At 31.8% G+C, this 24546-nt stretch overlaps 1 pseudogene; it reads right to left on the bottom strand.

Annotated features, from left to right (window-relative positions):
• Nucleotides 1–22470: 22470 nt before the first annotated feature.
• LOC107876432 lies at nt 22471–24282 on the bottom strand (annotated as a pseudogene).
• Nucleotides 24283–24546: the final 264 nt, after the last annotated feature.

The raw sequence follows: 24546 nt of genomic DNA on the forward strand, positions 1-24546 counted from the left end.
TAACCAACGGATACCCTGAGTCAGATGAATTTTGAAAGTATAACAAGATAGTGTTATTACATAATCTAAGACTCTTAGATAGGCCTTTATTCGTGACCACCCAAACAAGTTCAATCGTCTAATACCTAACCGATAACCAATACCAACCAAACCATAATCCAAACCATAACCATATAAGTTCTATAAGAATTATATATAGTCCCAAAATAAAAAAGAATGGAACAACAAAAAATAAAGTCAACCTTTTCAGCCCTAATACCAATACCAATGCTAATGCTAAAACCAATACCGATCTCACTCATTTCAACCCTTAGTAGTTCCACAAAAGCCTCTAACCAAAAGAATACTAAAATATAGTTAGGACATGCCCCCAAACATAACAAAAACCAATATCCATATATAAACTAAAGTATGAAATAACATCTATAAAATGGAACCTTCTAGAAAGATGGAAGCTCACCACTTCAATCGAATAGCTGATCTCAAAGTTCGAACGCTAAGCAGGAGGAGTAGAATGATCAATTCCTATATTGCGTGGGGATACAGTCACCCAAAAATAGACTCAAGATAAATATAAAATAATGTCATTTAATAAAATCGAGTAAACCATCCATTTGAATACAAACCATACATATATAAATATAAAACCATGTCAGGAAAGGGAATCGACATTAGTATGCATTCAAAATCATTAACCTAGGTATGTGTAGCTTAATCATCACTAACCACCAATGAGATATATGGGTCCAGTGTAACCCCCTAAATGGGCCTCGATGTGTGTAGCTGCACAAATAGGAGATACCATAAGAGAAAAAGATTTCCAAGTACCCTCACCCTTCATGACATATATGTACATTGTACTTAGAGGATTATCATGTACCTCGTAGTATCATATAAGGTCGCCATAACATACCCCTCATGTCGACAAACATGAGTTTTTAGTGTTCATCCATTGGACTCCTACCTTCACGGTTAGCTGTCATACCTTGCTATTATTGCCCAATTAAAATCATTTCTAACCAACCAATCCATTATTCCATTTATTATTAACCAAGGCTATTAATAGTGGTATCATCATACTGACTATAACTTGCAAGTATTGTCCTTAGCCAAACCTTTATAAGATAAAGGGATTCCCATGTACCTATTTACAAAGTTAACTTGATGGAGTCCTATGTACCCCACAAATGGTCTATTATGTTGGCTTAGGGGATTCGATTATACCCCACAAGTGTTCCATTGACAAGTTTACTTGGAGGATTCCCTTGCACACCACAAGGATGTTTATTAAACCAAACTATTCCAAACCATTTAAACCATTTAGTGTTCTATTACCAAGTTTGAACCATGCAATAGTTCCATTGCAAAATCCAATAATATAGTAAAAGCATTATCCTAGGTAGTTTATCAAACATGTTGAGGGAATAGTATTCCCAAAACCAAAGCAAATTACCATGTGACCATTCCCATACAACCAGTTATCCAAAACCACCATTAAAGCATATAAAAGCACAATTAAGAAATGGAAAAATCATAACCAAGCATTTATAACCAAAACTCCAACACATATTTGAAAACCCAAAATCATACAATAAACCATGCCATGAAAATATTGTATCAAACTGTACCTTTAGTTAAATTAATAATGAGGGAAGATAACATGCCTTAAATCAAGAAGATGATAGACAGAAATCACCAACATAAGTCCAAATTAATTCTTAAGATGAAACCCTAGCTTCCTTTGCCCAAAAACTTTAGAGAAAATTCGAGAGTATTTTTTCTAAGTGTTAAAGAGCAGAATAATAGGTCAAATAACCTCCCAAGTAAGTTAAAAGTCGTGGGGCCTCATTAGGTTAAGTAAGAAAATATCCAGATTTCCCTCACTTAAACTGCACCAAAATCCCATCAGAGGGATACGACTATCCATACCAGTCATACCCTCCAATACAAGTGGTACCCACCACTCATACCCAAAGATATCTTTCTTGGACCCAACATTATCCTAGGTATGACTCACCTTAAATAGTGTCATATCCATGCATACAACATGTAACCATGATCAGTACCCCTGGCATAGTAGAATCTAAAGAGGATTAAATATTGCCCACTATACGAGTCCATGGTATGACTCGTACCCTGGCTTACGGCACATGGTGAACCACTCGTACTCAGATCCAACTTAGTCTATCAAGTCTAATATTAAGTGAATGAAAGACCCAAACCAAATGACTCATGTCCACCGATATGACTCGTACCACCCAAGTTGTATCCATTTTAGAAACCAAATCCAACCCACCAACCAATAGTGGTCAGCATATGACTAACTCATACCACTCGTATCTCAGTATATGAGTCATTTCCCCTAGTTGTATCTCATCCAGTGACCAGCAATACAAGAAATTTTTTATAGGCCAGAAACCTAGGTGTTTTACTTATTGACTTCTTGTGTATTAGGTTTTGAATACAAAAATAGATATCAAAGTTCAACCTGCCTCTGTTAGCCAATTAGAAAATCTAATTGATGAGTCAAAAAATATGAAGGGGATTGATGAGGAAGTTGAAACAAAAGATCATTCCATTGAGCCGGCAAAAGTTCAAGTACTATTAAATCAATAAAATTTCAAATATTTTTCATTTTTTATAGTTTATAAAATAATTATATTTATGTTTTTTTAGGTGGATAGATGTACGATTGAATATGTAGAAAGCCACATTTCTTAAATTGATTTATAGATAGTTGATGTCCCGACAGATATCAGTAGTCACTCCCATGAGAATTAGGACATGGTTGCAGCCCCTGTTCACATAGTCGACCCTCTTGAATTCGAGCAACCCAAGTTCAATCAAGATTTAACGGAATCTCAGTATTTGATTCCTAATGAATAATTTTCTCAAATTTGAACACTAAAAGATAGATTATAGCTCTACACAAATCTAAAGTTGTCGGAGAAACACCAATTCTACCACCAAGGATATGAAAACCAGGTCAATGGAAAACTTTTCCTTACATGAGTGATTTTGGATTTGGATCTGGTACTATTACATTTTTATATAAATCTCTTTTTATTTGGTGAACTTATTATATTATTTCTTCATTAATGTATGTTTGTTCTGGTTGTTCATTAAGGATGCCTATGATTTTTGCCATAAAACATCCATTTGTATCCACGCCATATACGGACCACCAAACAGGAAATTGTATTCTCATTTCTTAGCTTTGATTCATGAACGAACACTAAAGAAACATGCTTTCAAGTTTGTTATCTTGTGCCTATTTTTATTTTGATAATCTGTATATATGTATTTAATGTACATTTAGTTACAAAGTATTAATTTTTCTTTATAGGAGTCACCTTGAAGATCATTATCTGAACAAAAAAGCAGTCATCAAGCCACAAATATTCTTTGGCGCTAAATCTATTGGAGATAAGAACTGATTTTACATGCTATCCTTTCTTAATCAAATATTGAATGTGTCACGCCCCAAAATCCCATCGGGCCGGACTGGCACCCGAAGCCGAGAAGGCCCGGGAGAACCCGTTCAAATACCTGTACTTTCACTTACATGTCACCAAAAATTTGGACAGCACTTCGTTGCATATAGAAGGGTCTAATTACCTGTATCAGCACAACACGCACAAATATATATATATATAATACTTGGCCGTCGGGGCCACCACATATACAAATATAACATCACTATATAAACTTCCATGAATTTACCCTTCCTTATGTCTACAAAGCCTCTAGGATATACATGACATAACTAGGGTCGGGACAAACCCCCGCCCACACATGACTCCTGTACAATAACAAAACATAAGGGACCGACTCGGAAAGCTCCGAAGCAAACTAGAGCTCACCAACAATAGCTGTATGACCTGGCTCCTATCTATGCTGTGAATGAGCTGAAGCACCTGTGCCTGCAGCATGAAATGCAGGTCCCCCGTAAAGGACGTCAGTACGAAATATGTACTGAGTATGTAAAGCTGTAAATAATCATATGTGATATGGGGGATCAAGAAAATCAGACGCAAGTGAATAAATCATAATAGAAGTAAACCACACTTCATAAACACTTTTAGGATCATGTACATTATCATTAATCTGAATTGGGTTCTTGAATTCAAACACATTTGTGGAACGGTATACATTCGTTTATTTTATTCTTTACAATTATCATTCGCCATTACCTCCTCCTCCCGAACCTCCAACCACCTAACAATAATCAATACTGTACCGTACTGTGACCATTAGGCTGCCCCCAGCACATATCAACTAAAATCATATCAAATATCGGGATCGGCCCATGCTAGGCTTAAGCCCCTGAGCTACCACCCACACGTATATCAAGTAACACACATAAGAGATCTTTCCAATAACTTAGTTCAAAAGCTTTTGAGATTATTACATTAGTGTTCATGCCAATATAGTACCTTTGGAATAATGATACATCAATAGGAACCAAGTAATAGACTTTCTATACAATAACGATGTAATAAAGACTCATTGGTACATCAACAATGTGTTTCAGAATCATCAATATCACAACAATGAAATAGGAGCCTTTCGGTATATCAATGAAACATTTTGACACTTTATAGAATGGAAACAACTTCGTTGGTAATGTAGAACAATACATATTTTTGGACAACCTCGGAATCTTACTTGATGGAACATTGGTGTTTTCATGCCAAAGAACATCGTTAGAGTATGCTTTACATACCTCGTTGTAGATTCGGATACCAATTCAACACAACTTCCCTCCTTTACAAATCACTTATCTACAATGAAATGTTTGGTATCTAGTATTAGCAACCCAACACCACAATTCTCTTCCATAATTCCATACAACCAATATTTGCAAAGCATTCCAAAAACCAACTTGAACAATCGGTTTATGTGTATATATATATATAATCATCATTTCAATACCACATCATCACACCAAATCCCTCCACAATTCAACATAATCCAACTATGCACAAGAATAATCCAACATCATTTTCAATCATCTTTCAATAACAATCAAATAACATACTTCTTATGCTCACATGCATATATATATACATATCCATATAAATAACACCAACATAATTTACATCCTTACCATAAAATGGCCCTTTTGATTTCAAAGTCCTGTTGGCACAAATAAGGGGGGCTTCTCGAAGCCCTCGAGACGGTGAACACAACTACGGAATCAATTTGGATTTTCTACGATTGAATCACAAGATAATTGGAGTTGAACTTAGGCTAGGGTTTCTTATTCTTCAATAATTTGGATGATAAATGATGGATATGAGGCTAAGTATATGTATATAATGACCAATTTTCGTCCATGAGGTGATGAAAAATGACCATATTGCCCTTAAAATTTAAGTAAATCCGAATCTGTCCATGGTGGACTGTTTTGATAGGCTAAAGTAAATCGACCATAACTCTTTGCTCCGATATCGGATTTGTGTGAAATTGGTATCTTGGAAAGATAATTCAAAGCGCTTTCATTTAATATAAAATAGGCCACCCAGTTCATCCTGTACAAGGAGTTATGATCGTTTGAAGTTAACCCTAAAAATCTATTTTGAGAGGCTGAAGTAAAACGAGTATAACTCATTACTCAGATGTCGGATTTGGATAAAACCAATTGCATTGGAAAGAAGACTCAAAGATCTTTCTTTTAATAGGTGGCATCTCTCCCAGTTCATTATATTAAGAGAGTTATGATCGTTCAAATTTGACCCAAAAAAATGGCTGACCTCAGTAGTTTGTGTGCAGGAAATTTTCCTGCACATGTACTATTCCCAATATCCCGGCCACCGTTTTATAGTTTCGAACGTGCTCGATTATATCCGAAACCTATCCGTTTTTGGAAATCTTTATATCGTTGGAAAGCTTATTCAATAACCTTCGTATGGAACCATCGACGGGCAAATTCCGGTATAAATAAAATAAAATAAAATAAATTCCATATAAATAAGACCAATACACGTACTTGAATACGCCAATATATGTACTTGAATACGGGGTGTTACAGAATGACTCGGTTAGTATATATATTATATATTGTTAATAAATTTGAATGTTTTACATAATAACTCATCGTGTCAAGTATAATAATTTTTTTATACATACAGCACATTGATGTGATCCTGTACTACTTGCGTACGAAAGGAAATTACGAGTCAAATAGTCAATACACATTCAATATAGTAAACTATTTATTCAATACAACAATCTCAGATATTTTTGACAAGTATGCTGATAGGACAAAAGAGTATAAACTTGCAAGTCGAGAGTTGACAATTGTTGAATACATTAATGAACGTGGATAGAATACATTAGGTGTTGGTCGTTCTGGCATTCAATGATAGATGTCTATACGTGTATGATTCTTACAGGTCTGCTCGTCATAATGCATCTGTTGGGTATGAGATGAGAAAGATTTTAGTATTGATACCTACATATCTAGCAAATTCTGATTTCTACAAAAAGAAAGGTATTAATTTCTCCTCTCATCCTAAGTGCATTGGTCACGAACAAGAATCATTTCTAGATGTGGTATACATGTATGATTTACCACAACATTCGGTGGAAAGCTTGTAAGTTGATATATCACATATTTTAACCTTATTAGTTTATATCATTACAACCATAAATTTTTCAATTCAGTTTACTACTTACTATTAAAAATATATATATGCAGAGATTGTAGAGTCTTTGTGGTTACATACATGGAGTATCTTAGCCATGGAAAAGGTGTACCAATTGGAGTGTGTGACATTGAAGTTTTGTGCACCCGTTATGTTGCCCTTTTATGGCATCACGGGACTTAGAAGATTGAGGATCATGCCGTGAGTGATGATGAGAGTCCGGACAGGGCAATGAGGCCACAGTTTGATTGTGATACTAGCGACATGATTTTTATTTTGTAGATAGTTTAATCGGTATTACTAGACTAGTTTTAAATTTGATTTTTGGTATAGCAAACTATTTTTGAATCCAGCGGTTGGTATAGCAAGGTGTTTTTGAATCTAATTTTTGGAATAGCAAGGTGTTTTTGAATCTTGTTATTGTAACAGTACGGTGCTTTGAATACGTTTTTTTTAAATAGTATAATGGTATTGCAGTTGGTTTAATGTATGTATAATATTTTGGTATCAACTAATACGAATCACATATGATAAATGCAGTTTTTAAATTGTATAAATATTGTTCCCCATTTCTTTTGGTTCGAGGAAATTATACAGGAAGATTATGTATCTGTATTCATATTAGACATATGAATCAAATATGATTAATGCAGCTTTTTTATTTGATAAATCATGTTTCTCATTTCTATTATTGAATGAATTCTAGAGGAATCTTATGTGTTTGTATTAGACATATGAATATGTTTGAGATATGTGACATGTAATACATATATGCCTATATTATTACATGACTAATATATAATCTTATTCACATATACAATGAAATAATTATATGATCATATACTTTATGCCTATAATTGTAATCTCTAACAATATATACAATAAACTTTTCAAAAAAAAAAAATGTGTTTCTATATATAAACAACAATATATAATAGAACTTTGCAAGTCAATCACAGTGAGTAGTTATATACATATATCTATATAAATATATATACAAGTCAATTTATACATATTTTTTGAATTCATATAAATGTATATAAGTATCAGATTTATACAACATAATTAATACATACATACAAACATACATATATATATATATATATATATATACATACATATATATATATATATACATACATATATATATATATATATATATATATATAATGTCGCAAATTTATTAAAATATCAAAAAATAAAAATCTTGTCACATGAAATTAGATGTGAAAATAAGACTATAAAGTCTGAGATTTCAATCATAAATACACGGTCATATACAATAATATCAATACAAATACAAAAATATAATTTAATTTATATATAATTTATGTAAATAGAAATATGCCAGTCAACCATAATGAGTAGTAATATACATAGATATATATATATTTCTATAAATATACCTACGTATATTGAACACAAATTGTACATATTTTTATATTGATAAAAATATTGTATATCAGTAGTTACATAAAACTTAAAATTATTTTTATCCGCCAATTAATATAAATTTTGTGAAATAATTTGTTAAAAGACATAGGGATAATACCCACGAAAATATCCGAACTTTAACCAAATTTCCAGTGGAGCATATTGAACTTTGCAGGGGTCCTATTACCCCCCTACACTTTTTAAGTGGAATTAATTCCCCCCCCCCCCCCCCCCGGATTTTTTTAAAGTGGAATTAATCCCCCCTGAAACTTTATCCCCAGTTTTTATGCTAGGAGGTGCAGTACACACTCTGCTTCTTCTCCGCTTTATCATTTTTCAACATTTTTTCACCATTACAACCATATTAAAGATTTCAAATGATTCCATTGAGTCAATTTCAAATTTCAAGTCCATTCTTATCACTCCAAAAGTTTTCAAATTCAATTTTAAGTTTCAAACTTTGAATTCATTGAGTTTATGAAGAAAGTTTTTTCAAATTATTGAATGGAATCTTCCATTAATTTTCCATTGAAACTCGGAAGATTCAATTAGCGAGTTCCATTAATGGAAGATTCAATGAAACTTTCTAATTGAATGGAACTCACTAATTGAAAACTCAACGGAAGATTAAATTTTCTTTAATGGAACTCGAAAGATTCAAAAAATTTAATTTCATGTATGAAGACAAAAATACGGACTGTACATGTATGAAACTATTCAATCTTCCGTTAATGGAACTCAAGAAATTCAATTTCCATTAATGGAACTCGGAAGATTCAATTAGCGAGTTTCCGAGTTTGAATCTTCCGAATCTTCCATTGAGTTTCAATTAGCTAGTTTGAAACGAAATCTTTAAGAATTCAATTTCAATTCAACAATGGAGCAAATTCAATTTCAATTCAAAAATGGAGCAACCATTGTTGAAGAAAAGAAAGAAAGAAAGAAAAAGAAAGAAGAAAGAAGAAAGAAGAAAGAAGAAAGAAGAAAGAGAAAGAAAAAACAAATAAAAATATAAAATTTTAAATAATTATAAAATTAAGGGGTTGTTTGGCAAAAAAAAAATTATAACGTTTTTAACACTGTTCACGCGCTCAATACGCGTGACTAACACGCAATGTGTCAAGTAGCAGATATATGCCATTAAAATACGAAAAAAAAGTCTGAGGGGGTAATAGGACCCCCGCAAAGTTCAGTATGCTCAACTGGTAATCCGGTCAAACTTCAAGTATTTTTGTGAGTATTCTCCCAAAGACATACTTACATTTGTGTATACTAATTTAAACGCATGTGCCTCGTACGTGTACGTTTGATCATTTAAAATTAAATGATTTTATCTATTGCGGAGATTTTAAATGAAGTGTAAAAGTTTAAATTACTTTTCAAAGATTCTTCACACTTTAATATAATAATGTAAACATAAACATATATTGTAGTGTAAGCACATAAATATTTTACCAGCAGAAGTTCTAAGTGGTTGATGGATCATTACTTTTGCGTTTATCATCTAGTACCTCTTTCCCTTGCTTCCAGAGGTGAAAAGAGACGCATTAATTTGAACCATATTTTGTGGTATGGTTATTTTTTTTTTTCTATACTTAAAATTGTTTCTTGTATTTAAAGTCAAGGTGCGGTTTTTTTTCTATACTTAAAACCTTTCCTTATTTTTAAAGTCAAATCTTTACAAAATCATTGATTACATTTTTACTACGTACTTAAATCTTTTAAAATTTTGGTAATTCTTAATTTTTTCTTATTACAATTATGTGATTAGACTAATCTCGGGATGAGTTATGCAATACATTTAATTCCAACCAAATATGGAAAAGATCATTCTAAAATTAATTTCAAGATTTATTATGTCTTATTCGTAGTACCAATTGAGCCTTATACTCTTACATAATGTATCATTGTAAAACATGGCATACCTTGAAACATATTAAAAATACCCATTATGGGATTGCCAATTATTCCCCGTATTCCTCGTACTAGAGTCAACCAGGAACTTAGCTCAAGTATCATGATGGTTGATAAGATATTAGTAGTCAAATATTATAATCTTCAGGAAAAAAATATTTATTAATATAGAAGTGAAAGTCCATCAATAAGTAAATCAATAAACAAACGATCTAACCTAAAACAGTAATCCTTAAAAATTACCAACAATGCACAATATGTATGATCGCACCTAACAACTAATAGATCAAAATATATAGTTAAATAACATTAAGAAAAAAAGGCACAATTAAAAAAAGAAAGAAAGGGATAATCTGTAACGATCCAAGACTACCCCTAGTCGTCACACGGTGCTTAGGACCACAAGTGATCCCAAGCTAACCCTTGTACTGGCATAACTCATGAGCAATTGAATAAAACACATAAATCTGAAGAAAAATGTGAAAAATAAATCTTTTCTGAACTTGATCAATACAAAGCTACATTAAGATGATTACAACTCTACTCATACAAAACAAAACTGAAACTGAATACATCAACTATACTAACTGTTTATGAAACCTCTACTATACTGACTATAGGTAGCTGGGACGCGACTCCAACTACCACTAATCAATACATATGAATAAGAAAATAAAGTACATGAATATCATCTAACTGAAGTCCCCGAAGTAGGAGGATTCATTATCTGTGAGCCAGGATCTGCAACTGTCTGATCGTGATATATGGAGTACAACTGAACTGGTACCTACATTATAATACAATGTAGCACATAGACATATATATGGATCAGTACTTTTGGAATATACTGAGCAAGTGGGGGTGAATGTAGAAATAAAACGATAAATACAACAATTAAAATAACCTTTCAAAACGACATGTTAAATGTGAGTGACTCACCTTGGATTGAATAATAAAACTGTTAAATCATAAATCATGAGTAATGAAGCGTAAAGAAACTCTTCTGAGCCATCACACTTAGTTCTCTGAAAACTGTTTTGACATTTTGATTTAAGACTTAGGGCTTTGGGAGGTTCTTCTAACCGACATAAATCATGTGAGTTGTCATGGAGTTCAACGTCTTATCCACATTGGGGAGAGTTGTTCTACCCTTGCCATTGGAATAAAACCTTATCTTAAGTGATCACTATCTTAGCGCACTATGGGTAAATCATATACCTATGGTGGCTCGTAGTTTTGGGACATGAGAACTTTGGAATCATACCCAACTTGGTGCTAAATACTACTCACATACTTATCACTCAAAACTTTAGGAAATCGTCCTTAAAACAACACAAGGATTTGTCATTAAAACTAATTATATTTCTCTTCTTTAAATCTCAAACTATATGAACAATGTGGATTCCTTGTCTTAGCTTAGGATCAAAAGATCAATCTTTGCTTTTGAAAGCATTTATCAAAACTTGTCAATAAAACTTGATATCATAATCCCCTTATAAACTCATCACTTGTACTTAAGACTCAAAATATATATAAAGCTTTAATTCATCAATAATCATATGTAAACTTCATGCTCAACAATTATCGTAAAAGCTTTCAACAATCTCAATCAAGATAGTGGAATATAACTCATAATATGGATTTCATGAGTTAAAACATGGATATATGTAAATATTTTACAATTGAAGCCTTAATTAACATGATAATTTCATAAACTAAAAATAATAAAAATTGGGTATCAACCCTATCTTCAATTTATGCAAAATTTCTTAAAATTAAGATTTGGACACAAGGGTGGAAGAAAACCCTAGACTTGATTTGATGTAGAGAACTTGACTTTGAAACCCTAGGAGATGATATTGAAAGCTTTCTTAAGATTCTTGGATTATGGAACTAAATTCTTGGTTTCTTTCTTGAAGAGGATGAATTGAATTCTTGGATTCTTGGGGAGAAACCCTAATCTTGATACTTTTCCTTGGGAAATCTTGGATTGAAAGGCTTGAATTCTTTCCTTGAAGAAAACCCTGATTTCTCCTTGATCTTAAGAGTGGAGAGGATTATGAGTGATTATAAACTGATATTTTATCAATAATAGTATTTAATGCTTGATTTAAGTCATGGGAGGTGAGTGAAAAGACCAAAATACCCCTTCGAATCCAATTGATAATTGTTGAATTTCTTGGGTGACGACTTGGGTTGATAAGTCGTCACTTAGGTGATGGAACGTCACCCCAAGTCATCACTTGGAAGATAGAATTGATGTTTTTCTGCCTAAGGATGATGACTTGGGCTGATAAGTCATCACATAGGTGACGGCCCGTCAGCTCAGGTCATCACTTTGTTGACTATCCGACATGCTGGAGTAAAATGAGTATAGCTTTTCTCTTTGATATCAGATTAAGGTGAAACCAAGTGCATTTCAAATAAGACTCAATGACCTTTCATTTGATATATAATAGGATCTCTAACTCGTTATATACCAGAAGTTATGGTCGATAGAAGTTTACCCAAGTTGAGACATTCACTAAAACTTAATCAATAGAAATGTTCTCAACTCGTCTCTGAGTTAGGAGATATTTGTGACCTCAATTCATATCCAAAGGTATTCCCACACTATATAATTGATCATCATACATATTTTAATAAGGAATAATTGGGTTCGAGCCTATACGCATAGGAGCGATGGTTTGAATTCTAGCCTAAAAAATGCAGGTTGTTACATAATCCTTTGATATTAGATTGACCAAGAACATATACTTTCAATATAAGTTATTTCTTTAGAATTTATCAAGAGCATATAGTCGATACAACCAAAAGGGAGGAATTGCCGATTTGTGAATAATAAACAAAAATTACGGTGAAGTTAAATAAATAATGTAATTCTTTACATGTATTTAAATTCTTAATTACTTTCCATATATGTTAGGACTCAAAATTTAATTTTTTTCTATATATTTATTTTATTAGGATCCTTCCCATATATTTTAGGAATTCTTATTTTAATGAAATAATATATATATCAAAAATTTCTATTTGACTAATTCTTATTCTACATGGATTCATATAATAAATTTAAATCTCATACAAATTGAAGAATCATGTGTATCAAATTGTACTAACATATTATAGTTCAAAATGAATTAGAGTATAACAATGCATATTAGTCGTGATTAGCATCCCTAAAAAATTATACCAATTTGTAGAAACTTTAAAATGATATTTGATTTATAGTTCACTTAGATTTCATATTATGTTTATGTTTGGTAGGTAAATTTTAGTTAATTTCAAAAAATTTAATATATTTAGGAAGATCAAAACTTCTCACATATTTATTGTAACCACTATTTAATATTATAATAATTTAGAAAAAATAGTGAATGATATTTTTGTCTATTGTGAAGACTTTTAACAAAGGACAAAAAGTTTAAATCAAACTTAGTTGATTTAGAATTCTTAAACTAATGGAAAACGTACTAGTTGTCATTAATTATGGTTACTTCTAATAACAAAAGATTTTACCATAAATATATTTAATTAATTTTTAACTCTTAAATATTAGAAAAAAATAGTGAAAAGATTATTTTGTCTAAAGCAAACACTTTTAATGAAGGACAAAAAGTTCACAGCATTTCTAAAACTCTTCATACTTTTAATATATTATAGATAAATGTAATCAACTACAAATACATATACATACAAAATGGTAAATAGATGATATAATAGTATAAACGTATAATCAAAAAACTAATAATGTTGAAAAACTGATTATATATTTTCGTAAAATGATAATGATCAAAAACTACTTATACATACAAAAAACTGATAACGTATAATGGTATAAACGTATAATAGCATATATATGTTCAAAAAAACTGCTTATCTATTAATAAATACACAATTTATTTAACAAAAAACACCTCATATTATTAATCAGTACTTCGAAATAACATCAGTCATAAATCATAATTGATAATTTATTTCAAGATTTGGAGATTATTAAACAAAATAAAAGAAACATAAATTAACAGGAATTTATACAACTATTCAACTCAATGTACTTTCCTATACGAACGCCTATTGTGTCCGTTTAACCCACAAACACCGCATGAATTTATGGACTTAGTCCCGTAAAATTTTTCAGCGGACTTTTCTCTCTCTTTTCTTTGACCTCTTAAGGGAACGTTTGTATTTCAACGGAAGAATAGTTTCGCTCAATATATAATTTGATATCTCCCATGTAGATCTATTGGACAGAGTCAATACTGGAACCTCATATGTACCCAACACCAATACAGGCTTGTATAAGTCAAAACAATAATCAGCAGGTTCAAAATGTTTGCTCTTTAACACTGCATATACATGAGCACAAGGAATTTCATCAATTTAAAATTTATGGTAAGAACATGTCTCTTCTCCAAGCAAACAATAAAACGTCGATCTTCATATAGCGCATCATAAATACAGTATGTTGTCGGCACAACCTGCGATGAATATATAATTATATATATACGTATGCAAATATAACAAATGGATCATGTTCTTTTAATAAAATATTTATCCCCATTCGCGTACTCTTGACCTCGTTTCTCACAAGAAGGTCAATGTATCCCCCGCAAACAGGTGTGTGTGTGAATGTTCCAACCTGCCGATTTTGTGATGCCATCTGCCAAACATCTTTCTGACTTCCTCTAAGAAAACATAAATAGGCAATTCTCTAGCTTCCTTAAGATACATATTTATGGTTTCAGCGATGTTTGATGTAAGTGTGATCCCCTGATTTACAGTTGCATATACCCTAGTCCACTTGTCATAACAGGCCGACTGCAAGTAATCTTTCACCCTAATATTTATCTATGCTACCTCCTTCATTAGACTGTTGAATTCAGAAATGGTATATACTTTTGCCATTGCATAAAATACATATGATAATTTCGCATGCGACTTCCTAAAATGGGTTACCACATTTTTCACAGATGTCAGATGCAAGCATATTGTACTACACCATCATATACCGTTGACAGGGCCTTTATAATACTCCCATTCATGTCGAACACAATGCACATATTTAATTTTATACCATAAGCTTCTTTCAATTGCTTAAAAAATCAACTCCATGTTGCATAATTCTCAAAATCCAATATTCCTGTAAGCAAGTAAAAATATATTTTCTGCATACATCACGTTATACATATAGCATTTTCATAAAGTATTATTTTATAGAATGTATTTAAGGTAATGTTTATATATTTTTTAGGCTTATTCATAATTGTGTATGTATTTAATACAATATAAATAAGATTGAAAAGAAGTTTCATCTGATTATATGTATTTAATATCATATAAATAATATTGAAAAAAAATTAAAAAAATAGTAATTAGCAGAAAAACCTGTTTCATCAAGTGTACTTGCTAACATAAAAGTTTCATTATATGTTCTTCTGAGGTGACTGACATAAACAACAACAATTGGTCGATATGAATCAAATTCTTTAATTGAAAAATAAAGTGATTTATACACATATAGGAATTTATCATATGATTTTTTTCATTCGTATATGTGAACCAAGGTAAGTCTTTTCCAACATGTATATTATCCCGGCAGTCTATTATAGGATGCATATGTTTTCCCCCTCAATAAAATCAAAGTTTGCTCCCTATCCCTCTAAGCCTATGTATAAGTCAAATCCAATCCGAACTTATTCTTAATATCCTCCTCTATGTGTTTCAGCGTATACGTTCTTTTATGGTTGGATAACTTTTGTTTCACAATACAATCAATGCACTACTAACATGTTTTTGCTTGTATACCCAATCCTTTAAAGGACAAGTATGCTCCTGTCGAAACTTTTGATTCTTAAAGAATTCGATTTTCTTATTACTAGATGTCATCAGAAATCAACCACATGCCTTCGATTTACACACCAAAGTATACCTAATACGCAATAGTTATCTATAAATAATTTACGCAAAAAAACAACCATATTTATTATAAAACAAAATTCTTCATACATAAATATACTACTAAACAAAATAGCAACTATGCAAATGTTCAATATTCTTCCTACCCGTATTCCTTCTACCTACATTATTTAACGACAATATGTAACCTATATATTCATTATACAAAAGTCTATTGTGAGGGTATACAAATATACTAACACACCAATCTTAAGTGTACTATTATACATAAATATAAATATACCAAAACATTATAAGACAAAAAAAACGAATATGCTGGAATATACTGTTGGACATATTTAATACATTAATACGAGCATACAAAAATACTAAAGATATACAATATTTCGACATTATTGTACTATTCATGAATTTTAGACACTTATTGCAGTATGCATACTTGGTTTATATAATTTTGGGGTCTTCACATACACATTATATAGTTTATTTTTCATCTAGGAAAACAAAAAACGAATCACATCCATTTTATTATTGACTAATTATACATATTTTGAACTATATAAATATACAAATGTATATAGATAAATACAATAATTGAAACAATTTACTTACCCGATTGTATTTGACTGTTTCATATTGAATTAAAATCTATTTCTGATCGCATATTGCATCATCACCGACTTTAAAGTGACTTTATTCTTATACATTTGATCAACAAGCACCTCGTTATGATTTAGGTCAAAAATATGTGTCCGTTCTTGTCCATTTATATCAACAACTTCAATCAGTTCACAAGAATCAGCACCAAATTTGCCCTTTTAATCGTCAACTTTGTTTGCATCTATGTCCAAATTCTGACCGAAATCAGAACTCTCTCCTTCAAACTTCGAGTATGTGTTATCATTTTTTAATGATTTGTCAAAAACAGAATTGCATAATGGATAGTTTTCAAAATCTTTTTCTTCTTTCCATACCATTACATACACTGTGAACTCCATGTCATTATGTGTCTCCATTCTTTTACTGCTACATCCAATTTTATATTCTATTTTCACCATTTTCAAATTCAAGTCAATGCAAAGTTTCTTACCAATCAATTGGAGAAAATCATCATACTTTTTATTTTCTTCAATTACAATGAAGTCTAACTAATATTGTTCATACTCATTATCAATATTTCATACGCCTGGATGCTTCAAACCAATAGGTAATTGCCTCATTTTTTTGCGTATACTCTATTAAAAAAATACACAGCATAAAATTGTAATTAAATTGAGATTCAGAACACACAAAAAAAGTTTCTAACTTTCAATAATTTATGTGAAAAATACAAATTGAAATTATTGTATACAAAAAGACCCATAATTACGACATTACATGAATTGAAACTGATTCAAATTTGTACTATTTAGTCAATTTCAGTAAACAAAATAAAATCAAAATGGATTTTCTTAAATCGTATTTCAAAGATTTATTTAACAAATTCTTGAATAGAGAGAATTACCTATTATCACTTGGTGTTGAATTTTTTCTCCTGCAAATCTCAAATTGCACTAAAAAAACTTATCAATTTTGACAGAGTGATTAACGCATAAACCACATTTATTGATCAGTTATACAAGAGAAATAATTGAAAAGTTGGAGAAGATTCAGGAAATTTATTGTATTAAAAAAAAATTTATCTATATTTGTTGTTATGAACTTTTCCTTCATTTTTGTATATATATACATATAATTGTCATCTGTTTTTGTTTATAAATTGTAAATATTAAAACTTAGATTAGGAAGTTAGTTATAGATATTCTAATAAGTTTATATACGAATTTTTGCCATATAAAATTTATTTGGACCGACTGGCCATGAATGTCCAATGATCTAAATATAGGTTAATTGTTTTGAATAGGGCAAGCTTACAATGTTTGCCAGTTTATTAATTATATCTTTTTGAAATTATCCCAATAAGTGAGTTAGGACAAGTGGAAGGGGTTATACGTTGGAGATTTCTAGTCAATAAGGAACCAATGAACCTGAAGAAGATTACCCCCACTCTACCACTCACGTCGTTTTAGTATATACAACTGGAGATATACAAATAACTTTGTGGTCACTGGAGCTCACTCAAGCTAGACATGATTTCATTCAAGACTGAATTCTCCGCTCTCTCTTTTTATTTCCTCTATTTGTTCACTTCATATTAAATTAAACATGAACTGATTAAAGCTAAATAGGTCGTGCCCCGATTCTACAATTTTTGGTATATTTATTCATAAAAAGATTAATTTATTAAAAATATATTACCATAGATAGTGAATGTCTACTTTACCATATATGTGAATGTCTACTTTACCATATGTAGTGAATGTCTATTTATGAAAAAGTTAGAAACCCCAAGGTTAGTTTTCTCCAAAAAATAAAGGGGTTTTGCTTCATAGTAATTCACCCCTCAAGGATTTCTCATGAGAAATAAGAATTACTCTCTCTTGTCTCTCTATTCTTCTTCTTATTTTCTTTATATTTCATAACACGTTATCATCACGAGACTCTGTCAAACAAGGTGAGATTATAAATCTAAAAGTAATTTCAAGGTTAGTGATTTCTTATGTTATTTGTCTTTTGCTACTAATGATATAATTATTATTAGATTTGAAATCACTTATGCTTTAAATTTGTTCATGAAGAACAATACTGTTAATAGATATGATGATGAATTTAAATCTCATCTCATTAAGAGGGTAAGACATTGGGTTAAAATGATAAGATATTGGGTTCAAGTTCCATCGAGCTATACCTTAAGACGCCCTTTTATATGGAGAAGATATTGAGTTTGAATCTTAATACACCATATTGATGATATTATGATGGCTAAGGTAAAAGAATGGGTGTTTGTGAAAAGTCATGAGACATATCCTATTGAATATGCTCCATTCTCTAAGGTGAAAGTGGTAGCAATGCGTAATATGTCTGAAAGAAGACAAGCAATTGAATGTACTAATATAAGCGTGAAGGGATAATATGATAATACAAAAGTGATAATATTTTCACACGCTTATTATGACTATAAGTAGAGAAAAATTCTCTACATTATATGTATGCCTCGATTTTCTCCTGAAGTAGCAATATCATGAAAGAAGTTATAAGCTATCAAAATTTGATAGACTTAAGGCACAATTATATTTCATTTTCGATGAATGAAAATTTTGATTGTTATAAGTATGGATCCATTCCCTAGGGCGAATATGATAATATTTAGAAAAACTTATTGTTACAAACGTACACTTGATTGTGATGGTATCACAACTCACCTCCGAAAGAGGCCGAATAATTGAGAAGAATTATTTTAAAATCTACTTCTGAAGTAGTAAATCTAAAATTTATTCGTGTAATAGTAAATCTAAAATTTACTAAAGAAAAAAGTACATGTCATGATAAATTTGGAGTTTACTAGTATAAAAGTTCATAAATTGACGTGAACGATTGTGACATCCCAAAGATGTGCATAGTGAGCATTGTATATTGAAGAACTAGAAAATTCTTCATGGACTTTTAATTTTGCTTGTTCTCATGAGACCAACTAATATTGGAAATTGATCCCTCGTAATCTGAAAAATATAAAAGGTGAATATGGGCTCGTTCACCAGTCATGTGATCTATTAATATGCATCGATATAAGATGATCACTTGTACATTTATTGTCAACTTGCAGTTTGACATTCATAAAGTTGCTTGCTCAAAAAAATTGAGTTAAGAGCATAACTTTCAGATTGTGTAATCAAGACAATTCATCTTGATGATAATAATTTGGCATTGAATGCCTTTGATAAATAATTGAAACATTGCTAATGAGAACAAAATTTTATGTGTTGGTTTGGAATATAATATATTATATACAAAAGTACTTATATATATCAAACTAGTTAATTATGATTAATTCCCCCTCAAAGTTGGTTCTGAGTTAGGAACCACACATTATTCATCTAATAGTTTTGATGTGCGGTATACAGTTAATGAATATACCATAATGCATAAAGATGGATTCCTTAAAGAAGATGGAGGATGTATGTTAGTTTTCCTAAAATAAGGGAAAGATTATAAGCAGTTATGAAATATGTTAGAAATTATCACCAGATCTTTATTCAAAAGATAATTCAATTCAAATGACGAAAGCATCTCATATTTAAGCTGCACGTGCTCTTATTTTGTGTCTCCAAAGGACAAAGTCTATGCATGTGTGAAGCGTGGTAGACCAATCGGTTCCAAATAAAATAATTCTTGAAAAGGATAAGGAGCAAACAATCATAATAAGAAGGGAATGTGCTCTTGAAAAGCCTATGACATAACACTTCATGAAACCTTATAAGAGGTTCAGTTACCTGAAAATAATAAAGTGATGAGATCTCAAAATATTATGTCACACTGTGAAACAATACGAAATGAAATATCATTAATACCTTTGATACAATATTGGGGCAATGTTGTAAAAGATTGCGAGGATCAAAATTCTATATTTATTTAAGCATGCTGACATAAAAATATTTATCAAGTGACGTAAAAGGATGCATCTTGGTAAGCATAACACTTATTTGATTTGTAGTCCAGGCACTTGAAGATATCATATATGAAATGTTGAATATTGTCACTTGACAAAATTTATATGAAAACTTTTAAGGATTCAAAATGTTTGAAGGATATAAAAGTTTTTGGAAAACTTATTTATAATCCTTAAATTGTGTAAGCTAATAGCTTGAAAATGATTGGAACTCTTGGAGAGTTTTCAAAAGCAATATACCATTTGCTGGAATGAGAAATATACCAAATTGAATTGGTTATATATCTTAGTGCAATTGGTGTACTAATGTATTTTGTAAATGCTACAAGACTCGTTGTAGCCTTTCGATCAATTTGTTAGCAAGGTATAGTTCTGCTCCTACTAAGAGACATCAAAATGGGATCAACATGATCTTATTTTATCCTAAATAATGTAGTCTCAATCTTATTGATTATGCTAATGCTGGATATTTATTTAACCCGCGTAAATCTCGATCTTAAACATGTAATGTATTCACATGTGGGGATACTGGTATATCTTGGAGATATACAAAGCAGTCTATCTAGCCACTTCATCAAACCGAGATAATAGTTATTCATGAAGCAAGCCGAGAATGTGTGTGGTTGAGATCTATGATATATCTCATTCAAGAAAAATGTGGTTTGAAATATGACAATGTACCCATAATTTTATACGGAGATAATGCAGCATGCATAACATAACTTAAGAGAGGATTCATAATAGGAGATAGAATGAACCATACTTCATCAAAGCTTTTCTGCATATATTAGCTCCAAAAGAATGGTGATATTAACGTGCAACAGATTCGTTCAAGTGACAATGTAGCTGATTTATTTACCAAATCTCCTCCAATTACAACTTTCAAGATAGTGGTGCACCAGATAGAGATGCAAAGTTTCAAGGATGTTCTCGTTAGGGAGAGTTAATACGCGTTGTACTCTTTTTCTCTTACGAGATTTTGTCCCACTGGATTTTCCTTGTAAGGATTTTAATGAGACAATCTATATGCGTATTGTTAGAGATGTGTACTCTTTTTTCTTTACTACATTTTTTTCCACTGGGTTTTTCTCGGAAGGTTTTAACGAGGCACATAATCTATCAATTAAACATTCAAGGGGCAGTGTTATAAATATATTGCCATATATAATAAGTGTTTATTTATAGAAAAGTTAGAAACCCCAAGGTTAGTTTTCTCCTATAAATAAAGGAGTTTTCCTTCATTGTAATTCACCCTTCAAGAATTCCTCATGAGAAGTAAGAATTAATCTCTCTTCTCTCTCTATTGTTCTTCTTATTTGCTTTATATTTCATAACATAATTATTAATATTACGTAGTTTGATTTTAAAATTTTCAATGCATCCACTAAAAAGTGATACTCCCTCCGTCTCATATTAGTTGGTCATCTTACTAAATATAGTTGTCTCGTATTAATTGTTCACTTTATTAAATCAAGAAAGAATTAAAATTGTCTTTATATTTATGATTTCTTAACATGCATGTAAAAAAATGACCAACTAATATGAGAAGGAGTGAGTACTTTTTCTCTTACTGAGGCATATTTGTACGGTTTTTAACGCGTAAGGGCAATCTTCATCAATACGTCTGAAATTGAGGATACCTTTCTGTAGTTATCCTCTACAATCTGAATACAGTGGTGCCTGTCATAGTGATTCAAATTTGCAAGGAAAGTTGTCGTCGTTCGAAATGTAGCCATTAATGACCTGCCATAGTAATGTAGCCCACAATGACATGATGAAAAGAAAGTTGAATGTTTTCTCATTTATGTACTGGCATTCTCCCTCAATAAATTCTGAAACTTCTGCATGACTTCATTCGTAAGTTTCTACGTCTTTGCATTCGCTAAGATGGAAATGAAACGTTAGACTCCGTCCGGATGACAAAGAGAATGTACAAGTTTGTTTATTACTTGTAGAGATAAGTTACACATAGAAACCACAACAAGAGTAAACGAACTATCAGGGGAGTAAAAAGATCAAGGAAACAAGTTAATGCTTAAAGGTGTACATAGTACACAGGAACTTTACAGTTATCAGGCCCTCAGTTTTTCCTTGAGTCTTGCAGAGCAGACTCTTGCTGTCATATGGAGCCAACTCTTCATGTCCGTTAAGAATGTGAAGTAGGCGTTCCTCCAAGAACGGTTGACAATTAAACAGCCCCAGAATCCCCAAAATGCGATAGAGAAACCTAGCACCATTGATATATAAAACTCCAGAGATGGGAAATCCTCATCATCATCATCATGTTCTTGAGGATTGCTGTTGTTGCCATGATCGATATGGGGGCTAGGAGGAGCATATCCGGGACACTCTTGAAGAGGAGGACCACAGAGTTGAGCATTACCACTGTAGGATGATCTATCAAAACTTTGCAATTGAGTGCTTGATGGAATTCTCCGTGATAAATGGTTGTTCGACAAGTCCAACACACTAAGAAAAGTCAAATTAGCAAGACCCTGAGGGATCATACCAGAAAGCTGGTTTCTTGACAAGTCAAGAGACTACCATCTTCATTTGACCAATTCCGACAATGAGAGTTCCATTCAGATCATTTCTTGAAAGGTTCAAAGATTTCAATCCTCTCATCTCAGCTATTTCTTCAGGAATACCTCCAACCAATTCATTACTAGAAAGATCAATGGTCTTCAGATATAGTAAAGGGTTCCTGTTCTCAGACTCCTGGTTTTTCCATTGAACCAATAGGTCACCAATGTACGAATAACTACGAGGATATTTACCATAGAAACCTTGGACTATAAATTCCATAGGATCACCAGAACTATTATCTAGATACAATAAGGTAAAATTGTTGAAGCAATGTGGAATTTTCCCTGATAATCCATTTGCTGAAAGGTCCAGTATCTGAAGAAATTGAAGCTGACAGATTATTGATGGTATGCTGCCATGCAATCTGTTGAATCGCAGGTTTAGAATGCGCAAATTGAGTAGATCAGTCCCTATTCATGCTGGAATTCTTCCTGTCAACTTATTGCCTCCCAGATCCAAGATTTGCAACAGCTGACATTGTGAAAAAGAAGGCAACGTTCCACTAAAACTGTTTTGGCGTATGAATAATGCCTTCAAATTTGTCAACGAACCCATTGAATGTGGAACCTCAAATTTGTCAACGAACCCATTGAATGTGGAACCTCTCTAGAGAAATTGTTATAGGCTAGATTAAGAACATCTAGATTAGTCAAATTCATCCAACAATCTGGAAGTTCTCCTAAGAATTGGTTGTGTGACAAGTCAAGAGAAGTGGCAGATGTTCTACTTTGACAAATGGAAGAGATGGATCCGGAAAACTGATTTTTGTGCAGGTAAAATATTTGGACATTGGTAGGGACTAGTGGCAAAGGTCCAGAAAAGTTGTTAGAGCTTAAATCTATAACCATGTAACCATATGTATTTGCTATTAAGTCAGACACTCTTCCACTGATTTGGTTGTTTGAAAGATTCAAAATCTTTATATCGGGGAGCAAACTACAGAACCAACTTGGAAGCGTGTCTGAAATGCTTGCAAGAGAGAGATCAAGAACAGTATAGTTGTTTTGATTTTGAAGCCATTTGGGGAAAGAAGGTCCCAAATTGCAAGCAGGGCGGAGCCAGCCTTCTGTTCGGGGGTTCGGCCGAACCCCTTAGACGGAAATTTACTCAAGGGTGGCCAGATCTTGATGATTTAAGGAAGAACATACCTTTATAGTGCGGAATTAAAGATGATTTCAAGATTGATTTGTTGAATAATATACATATTCTAATACGGTGTGCATTAGCGAAAGATTTTATTAATATTCTTTCAAAGAATGTGTATCATACTAAAAATAAATATGGAGCGGTTTTTTTCATTGAAGCCTCTTATTTATGACTCAAGCATTAGAGTTAATGCAAAGAATACTTAGGCAGTAACGTGGATCTCCTTTCTTAACCTACTATCCACATATTTCGTGAAGGAATTGTTATTCTCATTGGATTTTGTTGTTGAGAAACCCCTCCACTTGGATACGATCATAATTCACAAAATCAGGCCCAACTGTGCAAAAATGA

This window comes from Capsicum annuum, chromosome 7, assembly GCF_002878395.1.
Source record: "Capsicum annuum cultivar UCD-10X-F1 chromosome 7, UCD10Xv1.1, whole genome shotgun sequence".
Taxonomy (NCBI): Eukaryota; Viridiplantae; Streptophyta; class Magnoliopsida; order Solanales; family Solanaceae; genus Capsicum; species Capsicum annuum.